The sequence below is a fragment of the Pelophylax lessonae genome, assembly GCF_965119305.1.
Source record: "Pelophylax lessonae genome assembly, chromosome: 13".
In the NCBI taxonomy this organism is placed as follows: domain Eukaryota; kingdom Metazoa; phylum Chordata; class Amphibia; order Anura; family Ranidae; genus Pelophylax; species Pelophylax lessonae.
The window spans coordinates 152,200,254-152,213,229 of NC_138780.1; positions in this window are offsets into that span (position 1 = coordinate 152,200,254).

Sequence of the window (12,976 nt, forward strand, 5' to 3'; positions counted from 1 at the left end):
AAATAATTATTAGCAACTCATATTGTCCACATGTTAAAATATAAAGGTAGATCCCTGTCAAGGTTGTCCATGCCGAAGGTCTCTACAGTGAGCATATTGCTTAAGTTTTGCCTCAACATATCACTGCTCTGGATATGGTCATGTCAATCCATCTGCAGAACGTAGCCTATGCATGCAGGTTAGAATGCTAAATAGGGTGCAATGATGCCCTTTCTGGATCTCCAGATTATTACACATTGCCTCCACAATCTTGGGTTCTGTTTGGAACTACCGTAATTTTCAAGTTAAAACATAGGTTTTGGGCTATACTCACCGTATAAGACTACCCCCCTTCCGAAGCAAGGCAACACTATTGTAAAACATCAGATTTCTCATAGATCTCCAAGGTACTCCAAGTACTGTAATACATGTAATCTCTCATAATATCTCCAAGGTACCCTAAGTATAAGTATTACCAGTAGATGTAATCTCAAGACGCTGGCTGTGTGGGAATCCTGTACCGGTATACCATATGTACCGTAGCTTCGGCTACATACAGTATACCGCGCTGCGCCAATCACAGTGAGCGATGTATTCTATTATTGAATGCAAAGCCTGCTCGGATTGGTAGAGTCAGAGAGGTGGGCTGATGTTACTCCGCCAATCCGAGCTGGCTTTGCATTCAATAATAGAATACATCGCTCTCCCTGATTGGCTCAGCGCGGTACACTGTATGTAGCCGAAGCTACGGTACATACGGTATACCGGTACAGGATTCCCACACAGCCAGCGTCTTGAGAGATTACATCTACCGGTAATACTTATACTTAGGTTACCTTGGAGATATTATACTCTGCGTATAAGACGACCCCCCATTTTTGGGGGATTGTTTTGAGGTTCAAAAGTAGTCTTATACGCCAGAAAAAACAGTATATATTTTTATGGTTTGATCATTTTAATGCTTCTAGGCTTTATTTCCAAGAAAGATAACTTTAGTGGGGTTGTATTACGTGCTATCTTTGGTAGCCTTTGTAAAAAGTATTGAGTTTAGTTATGGGACATGCTGGAATTTAGAGATAGGTTTGAAATTCAGACATATTAGAATTCCATTGTATAGAGATAAAATTGCCCATTACATGGAAATTCAAGGTACGCTGAAGCACACATCAACTGTAATTTTCTTGGCTTGATGAGAAATTCTGTAAGAACCCATGCAATCCTAAGCTACATTCACTTCATGAAGATATATCTACTGACGGCATTCAGCCATCTTCATGTGCAGCCTACTAATTATACCTTACCTATAATTTATTCACTGATACCATGAGACCATCTTGAAGTGGAATTTCTAATCTGAGAAGAGTATTTTCTGTTGCAAGTTTGAGCTGGTGGTTTCAGCCACACTGATAATTTCACTAGAGGAGGTCTCTCCTAAGGTTAGTGAGATGTGTAGATGTCACTCGGCAGACGTTATTCAGGACACATGCTGCGATAAAAGATTACTGTGTGCCTTTGAACATACTCCATGGAGGCAAAGTACAAGGAATGGATTTTCAGATCTCTAGTGCTAGAACCCTTGGTCGGGCAATATTGCTCTAACCTTTACTGTTTCAATCTCCCTTACTATTCACATTAATAAAACAGACATCCTAATGCTGACCTTTTCTAAAAAGCCCTTATGTGTGCAGCCTTCATGGTTTTCAGCATATTGCTGGTGGCTTTGTTCATTTGCTTTGTAACTTCAACAAACAACCCAGATTCTACCCTTCCTATTAGATTATAAAATTTACTGTAAGCTGAAGTTCAGGCAAACTGCTAAATACAAATTTTAAATGTATTGGTAGTTTATGCTCTACCTGCCAAATGATTTGTATTTCTGCCTATCTAGGCCTAAGGTTTGCACAGCCCTGCCAGACAGCTAAGCCAAGTTGTTTACTTAAAGCGGAGTTTCGGCATCAAAATCGATAAAATAGATTTTGGGCCATCCGCTTGCAAAGGGGAACCTGAAAAAGAAATGGATACTGGCAATTTTTTTTTGGGTCACTTACCTTATTATAGAAGAAAATATACTCACCTTCCTTCCACTTCCTCCCTCTGCAGCCGCGGCCCACGCCGTCACTTCCGGTTTGCGATAATTCCTGGGAGCTGAATGTCATCGCTCCCAGGAATCAATGGACCGGCCCCGCTCGTCACTTCCGGTGCAGGCGCGGCATTCACTGCTAAATAGCTTCTGGGCATGCCCAGAAGCTGTGCAGGGATGCCGCGCCTGCACCGGAAGTGATGATCGGGGCCGGAACAGTGCATTGTGAGACTCCGACATCACGGAAGAGGACACGAAGAGGGACGCTGCGGCTTCAGCTGCCCACACCTGAGATGGCAGCGCTGGAGAAGAAATTTTCAAGCTAAGTATTTCTTCTTACAGGTACGTGCGACCCGGGACAGTTCAGAGGCTATCCATTATGGAATGTACTAGCCCTGACTGTCCCTGGGGTATTTTTAGCTCAAATTGACCCCCGAGGCCGGAACTCCGCTTTAAATTGTATCTACTGCAGTTAGAAATTTTAGCCTGGTCATCGACCTACTTCCAGACTGTGATTAGAAAGTCAGGGACAGGGAACAGTATCAGACTCATGAAATAATTTCTCTGTTCTCTGCTCCTGTCACCATATTTCTTAGCAGCATGTGGTCATTTAGCAGAACTGGATTATCTCATTGTGCGATCTTTTTCTCTACCAGATTTCTTCTATTCATAGGATACCAAACCAAATTCAGGTGTTTATACCAGTTACATTTAAAATTATTGTCATGGTTTTTAATGAATACTGCATTACTACTGCCAGAGGCCAGACTGGTTACGCACCTGTTGCTCTCTTAAAGTGTGTTGTGAAATGTTATGCATGCGCCTGGTCTAACCATAGAGAGTAATGGTCATCCTTGGCACATGCACCAGTCTTAGGATGGAGAGAGCCTTTATACTCAATGATTCTGGCATTTACAGTACATGCAAAACATTTCAAAAGATACCAGGGTAGCACATGGACATGTACCCTGCCATGTTAAGGGACTGGCTGCCGCAATAGTAAATCAATCTGTGCTCTGTACCTGTTTCCCATGCTTCAATTGTTTTTTAATCCAGAAGAGATTTTAATAGTATTTAAAAGGGCATAAAGTAAAAACATCCATGCTAAAAAAGACGTGCACCTGCTAAAAAAGAAGATAGATAAGTATAGATAAATCAAGGTTTCTGCAATGGACCATGCACAGAAGGAATGTATTACACAGCTAATCGGAAAGTTATCAAATAGCTGAAGACAAATGAAATGTGAGAGTGAGACCTAATTTTCAGACTGTTTGCAGGAATAAGTTCACAATAATATAGTAAAGCCCATATAATTAGCAGTGGGCTCCAAACTATGGCAAAGGGGCCATGTGCTGTCCTTTGCTTGCCTTTATCAGGCACTGGGGCCATTATTCCTCCCACAGATACAAGGCACTATTCCTGCCACTGATACTAACAATTGGGGCACTATTCCTTCCACTGACACCAACAACTGGGGACTATTCCTTTCACCAATACCAAGTATGGGGCACTATTCCTCCCACTGATACCAATGATGGGGCATTGCTTACTCTCATTGATGAGTGGACATTTTCTACTCCCAATGGCCACAGTCCAGTCGCCTTAAAGTCTGAAGGACAGTAAACTGGCCCTTTGTTTGAAAAGTTTGAAGACCCCTAAATTAGAGTATAAACGGTTGAGAAACTATGAAAACCAAACCTCAAAGTGTCGTGTGCCAACTCAAATATAGGGATCCGATATTTAGAACTTAGTATGGAACCCTTAGACAAAACAGATCACAAATTAGTATATTGCCCTGTAGTCACTGAGTACATCAGACCTAAACATATAAGAGCTACTGTTCAAAAAAAAGTACATCTAACAAACACCAAGTAGAAGATTCCACCTGTCACATACACCATATATATTTTTTTTTTTTTATAGGCTGGTTGTGGTGGATTGTTTGAAACAGTACCAACAAATTTATTACCCTAAGAATCGCCTGTCAATTTTGTTGTTAGGGGACACCAATGGCCCTTGTTTTGTATTATGCACCAAATAAAGACATACAGTAAAATCCTATCATTCTTTTTTATAGCAGCAGAGAAGAGAGATATTATTCATTTTAAGCCTCTGCTCCAGGCATCTTGAAAGGGGAAGACTAACTGGTGTTTGCCAGGGACAGTCACTTGCAGTCAACAGGCCATACGAAATTTAAGTTTAGCCCACTAACAGACTTATACTTTCACTGCTTCTTTATAAAACATTATTTTTTTTCTCTAGGATTTATCTTGTTATGATACCCTAGTTTCAGTTACAGACCCAGTTTCTTCTGACAGAATGTAGAATGTTTGATAGATCTTACAATTTCTCGAATTGTCAAAAAAACATGAACTTGTCAAAACACTGGTCTGGTCCTCTGAGCGATCTTTACTTCAGTTGCTTCTAAGTGATGACCTACTTTTCTCACCAACTCTATGTACAATTATCTCCTCTGTGTAACAGTTACATAACTTTGTGAAAGTGTTTAATCTTGTCAGTAGGTTTCGCAGTGTCCTCACTTGCTTGTGTGTGTTTCAACAGAAAGCGATTCATTTAATACAGTATATTTTTCTCGGTTCAACAGGACTGACATAATGTTGAAGGGCAACTCCCATGTAATTGACAATAGAGAAAATGGTTTTAAAGCAAACCTGTACTGAGAGAAACATATAGCCTGCCATTGACTTCCTTCTGAAAATGCAAGTTTTTTGGCTGAATCCAAACAAGCATGGGTCAATTGCCCAAAAAATGCTGAAGCCTGAGAACCAGTATATCATGGAGCAAGTAAATGTATTTTATTGGGATTTTATGTGATAAACCAACACAAAGTGGCACATAACTGTGAAGTGGAAGGAAAATGATAAATGGTTTTCAAATGTTGTTACAAATAAATATCTGAAAAGTGTGGCGTGCATTTGTATTCAGCCCCCCCCCCCCCCCCAAGTCAACACTTTGTAGAGCCACCTTTTGCTGCAATTGCAGCTGCAAGTCTTTTGGGGTATGTCTCTACCAGATTTGCACATCTAGAGAGTGACATTTTTACCCATTCTTCTTTGCAAAATAGCGTAAGCTCTGTCAGATTTGATGATGAGCATCTGTAAACAGCAATTTTCAAGTCTTGCCACACATTCTCAATTGGATTTAGGTCTAGACTTTGACTGGGCTATTCTAACATATGAATATGCTTTGATCTAAACCATTCCATTTTAGCTCTGGCTGTAGGTTTAGGGTCATTGTCCTGCTGGAAGGTGAACCCTTGCCCCAGTCTCAAGTCCTTTGCAGACTCTAACAGGTTTTCTTCTAAGATTGCCCTGTATGTGGCTCCATTTATCCTCCAATTAATTCTGATCAGCATGATGCTGCCATCACCATGTTTCACGGTGGGGATGGTGTGTTCAGGGTGATGTGCTGGGTTTGTTTTGCTTTTTGGCCAAAAAGTTAAATTTTGGTCTCATCTGACCAGAGCACCTTCTTCCACATGTTTGCTGTGTCCCCCCACATGGCTTCTCGCAAACTGCAAAGGGGACTTCCTATGGCTTTCTTTCAACAATGGCTTTCTTCTTGCCACTCTTCCATAAAGGCCAGATTTGTGGAGGGCATGACTAATAGTTGTCCTGTGGACAGACTCTCCCACCTGAGCTGTAGATCTATGCAGAATAACCATGGGCTTCTTGACTACTTGGCTGATTAATGCTCTCCTTGCCCAGCCTGTCAGTTAAGGTCTTGATAGGTTTGCAGTTGTGCCATACTCTTTCCATTTTCTGATGATGGATTGAACAGTTCTCCGTGAGATGTTCAAAGCTTGTGATAATGTTTTTTTATAACCTAACCCTGCTTTAAACTTCTCCACAACTTTAATCCTGACCTGTCTGGTGTGTTCATTGACCTTCATGTAGCTATTTGTTCACTAAGGCTGGCCATACATGGGTCGAATTTCGAAATAAATTTCTTTAAAAAATCTTATCTAAGAATTTTAGTTCGATTTTGCACCATCAGTGGGCTGCAGCAGTGGTGGAGTTTTGTGCGGTCATGGAATTTGAGTGATTGGGCATGCTGGAAATTTTTTGAAAAATGAACTATTTTCTAATCAATGATGGTAGAATTGTGCGAGAAATATAATCAAAAAAGAAATGCGCACAAGTGCAAAAAAAGAAAATTCCCGGAAAGAAAGAAAGATTTCCAGCCACGAAAATTATTTTCTGTTGATATATGAGGTAAAATTGAAGGCTTGGTTGGTCGAATTTCAAAATCAATGGTGGCACCATCGAATCACAAAATGCACAAAATTTCTGTTTTTTGAAAGAAAATTCTTTCTAAATTCGACCCATGTATGGCCAGCCTTAGGTTCTATAACAAACCTCTGAGGGCTTCGCAGAGCAGCTGTATTTATACTGGATTAATTTACACACAGGTGGACTCTATTTACTAATTAGGTGACTTCTGAAGGCTATTGGTTCCATTAGATTTTAGTTAGGGGTAAAGGGGGCTGAATACAAATGCACGCCACACTTTTCAGATATTTTTTTGTAAAAACTTTGGAAAACCATTTATCATTTGCCTTCTACTTCACAATTATGTGTCAATTTATGTTGGTCAATCATATAAAATCCCAATAAAATACATTTACATTTTTGGTTGTAACATGACAAAATGTGGAACATTTTAAGGGGTGTGAATACTTTTTCAAGGCACTGTATATGTACAGCGAATGCAGATAGGATACCAAATGTGCAAACTGGTAAATTTCCAAAAATTATGAACATACACAGCCACATTCTGAGGTGTGATAGCAGTTTGTGTTCTGAAATTAGGCAACCAACACTCATAATAACATTTACAAACTGAACAAACATTTTAACCACTTGCCGACCGCCGCAAGTACATATACTGTGGCGGTCAGCCCCGGCCAGGCAAAGTGACGTACCGGTACGTCACTAGCCTGTCACTCGCTTGTGAGCAAATAGTGGGCGCCCGCCCCGGCTCGTTCCCTAACAAGTCAGTGCGTGTGACCGGCGGACCCGATGTCCGCCGGTCACTTGCGATCGTTCACCGGGAATGGAGAAAGGCAGGCGGCTAATGTAAACAAAGCGGCCTGTCATTCTCCCCTGTGTAAAAATGGAGATCAGATGGTTCTACTATGTAGGACCGTTGATCTCTGTTCTTACACCAGTAGCCATGTCCAATCACAGTTAGAAACACGCCCCTAGGACACACTTAACCCCTCCCCCTCCAATACAGTTAACTCCTTCCCTGCCAGTGTAATTTTTACAGTAACAGTGCATATGTATATCACTGATTACTGCAGTAATGTCACTGGTAACCCCAAAAGTGTAAAAAATGTCAGTCAAGGGTCCGATCTGTCCGCCACAATGTCGCAGTCCTGCAAAAAAAATCGCAGATCGCCGCCATTACTCGTTAAAAAAAAAAAAATGACAAAAATCTTTCCCTTTGTTAGTAAACGCGATAACTTTTGTGCAAACCAATCAAAATACGCTTTTTGCGAGTTTTTTTACCAAACATATGTAGCATAAAACAAATTGGCCGAAAATGTTAAAACATTTTGATTTTAAATTTTTTTGGGGGAATTTCATATAAAAAATTTGAAAAATATTGTTATTTTTGCAAAATTGACGCTCTTTTTTTGTTTATAACGCATGATCAAAAAATCGCACAGGTGATAAAATACCACCAAACGAAAGCTCTGTTTGTGGGAAAAAAAGGACGTCAAATTCGTTTAGGTACAGCGTCGCACGACTGCGCAATTGTCCGTTAAAGTCACGCAGTGCCAAATCGCAAAATACCCCCTGGTCAGGAAGGGGGTAAAATCTTCCGGGGCTTAAGTGGTTAAAGATTTACTAATCAGAGCAGATCCTTATAATACATATCATAAAACTCCAATTAGAAGATCAAAGAAGAAAAGTTGTTTTCAATGCCATAAATGTAATTTGCGCAGTGCCCCTTATATTGAAGTTCAACAATTTCTCATCCACGTTCAGGTTGCATTTTTCACATTCATATTTCAATTGCGACACAGATTTTTGCTGTTACCATAGAAAAAGTCCATATTCTTTCGTTTATATTGGAAAAACGACTGTATTCTTCAAGTTCCAGACACAAAAATGACATAACGTTAAGGTGATTGTGGAGAAACACCTTTTGCAGAGAGACCAAATAACCTTGAGAAGACAAGTTTCCAGAATGCACAGACATATACGCCATCTCCCAGCACGTTGCTCTCCATCCTGAGTATGGGGCAGTTTTCAACCAATATTTCAACAGAATAGCGGGAAATTAAAGTAGGCGCTAATTTCACTTATCCTGCGTTTACCTTGCATAACGAACTATCAGTGGCATAGATACATACATATTTGCCAGCACACCAAGGCTCTTGCACAGTAGTTCGAAGAAACTTTTTGTTGCAAAAGGATCACAACGTGCAACATTTTGAAGTCACGCAGGATCCTTTCGTCAGGCATGTGATCCTTGGTTTGCTGGCGAATATGTATGTATCTGTGATAGATCCAGTGTCCAGCTGGTGATCGCTGCAGCACCCACAACTGATGTGCCTATATCCAGGAAGGTGTGCGATGGGAATATGAACTATTCTATCAGTGGCATATTCGCTTTAGCGAAAGGCTTGCTAGTGTGACATGACCTTGGGGTGAATGAGTTGCCAATCTCCTGTCTCCATAGGGTATTCCCATGTGCTGGCTTGAAGTGGTGGCTTCAGCAGCATCTAAAGAGAAGCTGTTGAAGGAACAGTTTGATTCATCTTCATATAAGGTGCAGGAGATACAAAGAATAGCGTCTACTCTGAAAGTCCAAATAAAATGTAATTGCGATTTTACATCAAAACAGACATATCATTATCGGGTGTCTCTTCTTGTACGACAGTCTGCCATTTTGCAAACTGTCTATTGGCCAAAAAATGTACAACGTCCCAACAAGCAAAGGGCTGTGCATGGGTTCTTTTGGAAGATAGCACTACAGTGTGCCACCATTTTTCCTAAGCTGGAAGGTGCCCTTCCAATCTTTACAAGAATTTTGCAACTATGCTTTCATATATGACAAAGTGTCACACATTCTACTACATTCTGTTGATAGCACGGCATATGCAGAATAGGAGAAGATCCCATAGCATCATGGTCTCCTAAGGGCTGAATTCACTTTATTGCATTGTGCTTGTTATTCTAAAGTGCATTATTGCTTTGATACATTGTAGTTCCATTCATTTGGAATGGTATCCCAATGCACATGCCTTGCCATGCACTGTAATGCACCACTGTGTATTGCAGTGCACTGCATTGCTAAAAGTGGGACATGCACCTTAATACGTGACATAACGCGCCACACAGATGTTAATGTTTCTATAGTAGTTCAGAGCTTCTTAGGTATAATATATTAACTTTAGATCAGTATTTCTGAACCTTTTTTCAGTCAAGGCACCCTTTAAAATGATGTACAATCTCGAGGCACCCCATACTAAAATGTAAAAATATGGAAGAACAGTTTTATATAACTCAGCAACATCCACACATGTAGGACACCCAGCATTAGAGGTGATTTATTTTTCCAAAGCAAATACACCTTTGCACATGGGTACTGGTATTCCCGTGTTTTTCTTCTCCCTCAGTTTCTCTACTTCACTCAGCTAGCGTGACCCCAGTGCTGATAGAGGGTGGCAGGGAAGGGACAAACAATGATGCTTTGCAGGTGCCCAGCATCCTACTTATCAACAAATGATGTCATTAGTTGTTATGATGCCAGTGGCTGGAAGGTTGTAATGAAGCACAATGAAAACCTGTGTGTAGCTAAAAGGAAGGCTTCATCCACTTGTTGGCTTTGTATTCAATCCTAAATCGTTGGGCAATTGTTAGGCATTTTGCCAAGGCACCCCACCCCTCAAGAAACCTCAAGGCACCCCAGGGTGCCTGGGCACCGTGGTTAAAAAAAGGCTGCTTTTAGCTTTAGACCAGTGTTTCTTAAATTTTTTACAGTCAAGGCACCTTTTAAAATTATGCACAATCTCAAGGCACTCCATTCTCAAATGTAAAAGAAACAAATGACTTTACATAATGTAACAGCATCAACACACGTACATTTGAGATGATTTATTTTATACACCTTTGCACATTGGTACTGACTAGTATTCCAGTGTTTCTCCTCTCCCTATTGTGACCCCAGTGCAGACAGAGAAGGGCAAACAAGGACATCTTCAGGTGCTCAATGTCTTCCTTATCCATTTATGACATCATTATTTATTAGAATCCCCGCGTCTAGCTCGCACGGTGCCCAAGGTTGTACTGTTGCAAAAATGAAAACCTGTGGCTTTATGGCTTTTAAAAATGCAGGCAAGATCAACATGACAGCTTTCTGACAATTTTGGGCAATTTTAGGCAATCGGTTTGCCAAGGCATCCCTGAAAATCCCGGAAGGCACCTCAGGGTGCCATGGCACCCTAGTTGAAAAAGGCTGCTTTAGAATACCAAAAAGAGAAGTTTTAAATCACTACTAAATTGATATAAATCTTGCCCATTTTACCAAAAAGTATATCCCTGGAAACCTCACATGTACATACAAAGCACGTGAGAACACACATTATATATTAATCCACCTAATGCACATCCTGTAATTAAACAGAATACAGTATGTCACATGTGGTGTAATTGCTGAGCACTGCAGGTTATTCTTCATTACTCCAGATTGAAGCTTTTCAAGTAATCTTTAGGGATAACATTGCATCATGAATCATCTCCACTATTCATTTACATGACGTTAGTGCCAATTACAGGATATCCTTTTGTGGTGCCATTCTTACAAAGAAGAAGAGCACAAATTGCATTCTGATAATAGAGGGCAGCACCAAAATGTAACATTGACAACGTTTTTCGTTTCATTTTTCTTTATGTGGTCTCCTCTAGATATTTGTAGACAAATCCAGGAGCAGATATGATGTTGGACAGGGGTAGGGACTGCTGAGAGAAGTCCTAGAGCTCTCCATTGCTCAAGAAACCATATGCTTTTCACATAAACACAAACATGATTGGTCAGGAAAGGTGTGAAACCTGTGTTGAAGATCTTCTCTAAACAGCTTACAGCAGTTTTTGTGTTGCGCAGGGAATGCTGGGGGAAGAATTTGGGGCAATCGCAAACCTCAAAGAGGTGACCTGTGCACTGACTGTGCTTTTATCGACATTATAAGTCCAACTGTGGGTCCTTCTTGCTGCCCATGTAGCTCCCATCCCTCTCCCATCAGTGGCTTCTATACCCCCTTGAGCCCGTGCCCAGATTTATTTAATGCTTATTTGTGTTTACCTTTTTCAAATATCTTCTGGTGGGTCACCCAACACACTGGGTCCTCCTCTTTGTTGGTCTTAGAGGTGGACAGTGGTGGGCAGTCCAGGATGGTGCAGAGTTTGGTGCTGATGTGATAACATCAGCTCTGCTCTCTGCATAAATACAGGGCATCCCCTGCTGAACGTAACAGACAAAGCCCATGTGAAAGGGCCCTCAAGGTGAGTATTGCAGCAAGAGATACCTTTTTTTCTAAATCTAGGAGAACTTATTGTATAAACAAGGACATTTAGCTAGTGTTTTGCTTTAAAGAGGAACGTCAGTCCCCCCGTAATGCCAGCCCTGCCCTCCCTTCCCAGCACCACCAAAGTCTGGCACATGTGTAGATATGAAAAAGAAGGTGTAGCGAACTAAACAGAATAAAACATATTTTAAATGTTATTAAAATATACAAATAAATATAAATTGATAAATAAAGGTAAAACTGAAGGTCCATGTATCATGTTGTCAACTTGGCATAAATGGCAGTCATCAGTGATAAGGCAACCACTTCAAAGTACAGATAGATGGTAATCAAACGTATCACCGCCACCACCAGAAGGACTGCAAACTCACCAGATGTCATGGCTGCCGTTACTGCAGCAAGAAAAGCCTCTAAAACACTTATATGGGTTACTCTGCCGGGAGAAGACAAAGGTCTGGCAGGAGGGATTCCCACATCAACACTGTCTGTGTTACAGTGACCATGGTTGCAGGAAAGAAATCCGCTCCGTATATAGCCGGCTTTAGAGGTACCAAGAAGTGCAATGGTATTCTCGCCTAGGCAAGAAAAGAAGGACTGTACTGCAGCACAAAAGGATAAGAAACACTTAGGAAAAGAAAAACAAACTTTAAAAAAAAAAAATGTAATGAGGGAGGGAGTGCAAGGTGCAAATAACTTTTTATGATGTGAGCGTTCACTTTAATGAAGGACTAAAGGCATTTTTTGCCATCTCTGTCCCATTGAGGAGATTTCAATTCACTTCTCGTCCCATAACTAAAACAGGAACTGTGAGGAAATCCCTCCAAAATGTGGGAATACCTGGTTGTCACCAGAACTAGTGCCTTCATTAGAAGATTTTCCCTCTATTCCTGTTCTGATGACAACCCAAAATTGGGGATTTTCTTTTACTTTTAGACTCTCCCACCTGAGCTGTAGATCTATGCAGAATAACCATGGGCTTCTTGACTACTTGGCTGATTAATGCTCTCCTTGCCCAGCCTGTCAGTTAAGGTCTTGATAGGTTTGCAGTTGTGCCATACTCTTTCCATTTTCTGATGATGGATTGAACAGTTCTCTGTGAGATGTTCAAAGCTTGTGATAATGTTTTTTTATAACCTAACCCTGCTTTAAACTTCTCCACAACTTTAATCCTGACCTGTCTGGTGTGTTCATTGACCTTCATGTAGCTATTTGTTCACTAAGGCTGGCCATACATGGGTCGAATTTCGAAATAAATTTCTTTAAAAAATCTTATCTAAGAATTTTAGTTCGAATTTTGCACCATCAGTGGGCTGCAGCAGTGGTGGAGTTTTGTGCGGTCATGGAATTTGAGTGATTGG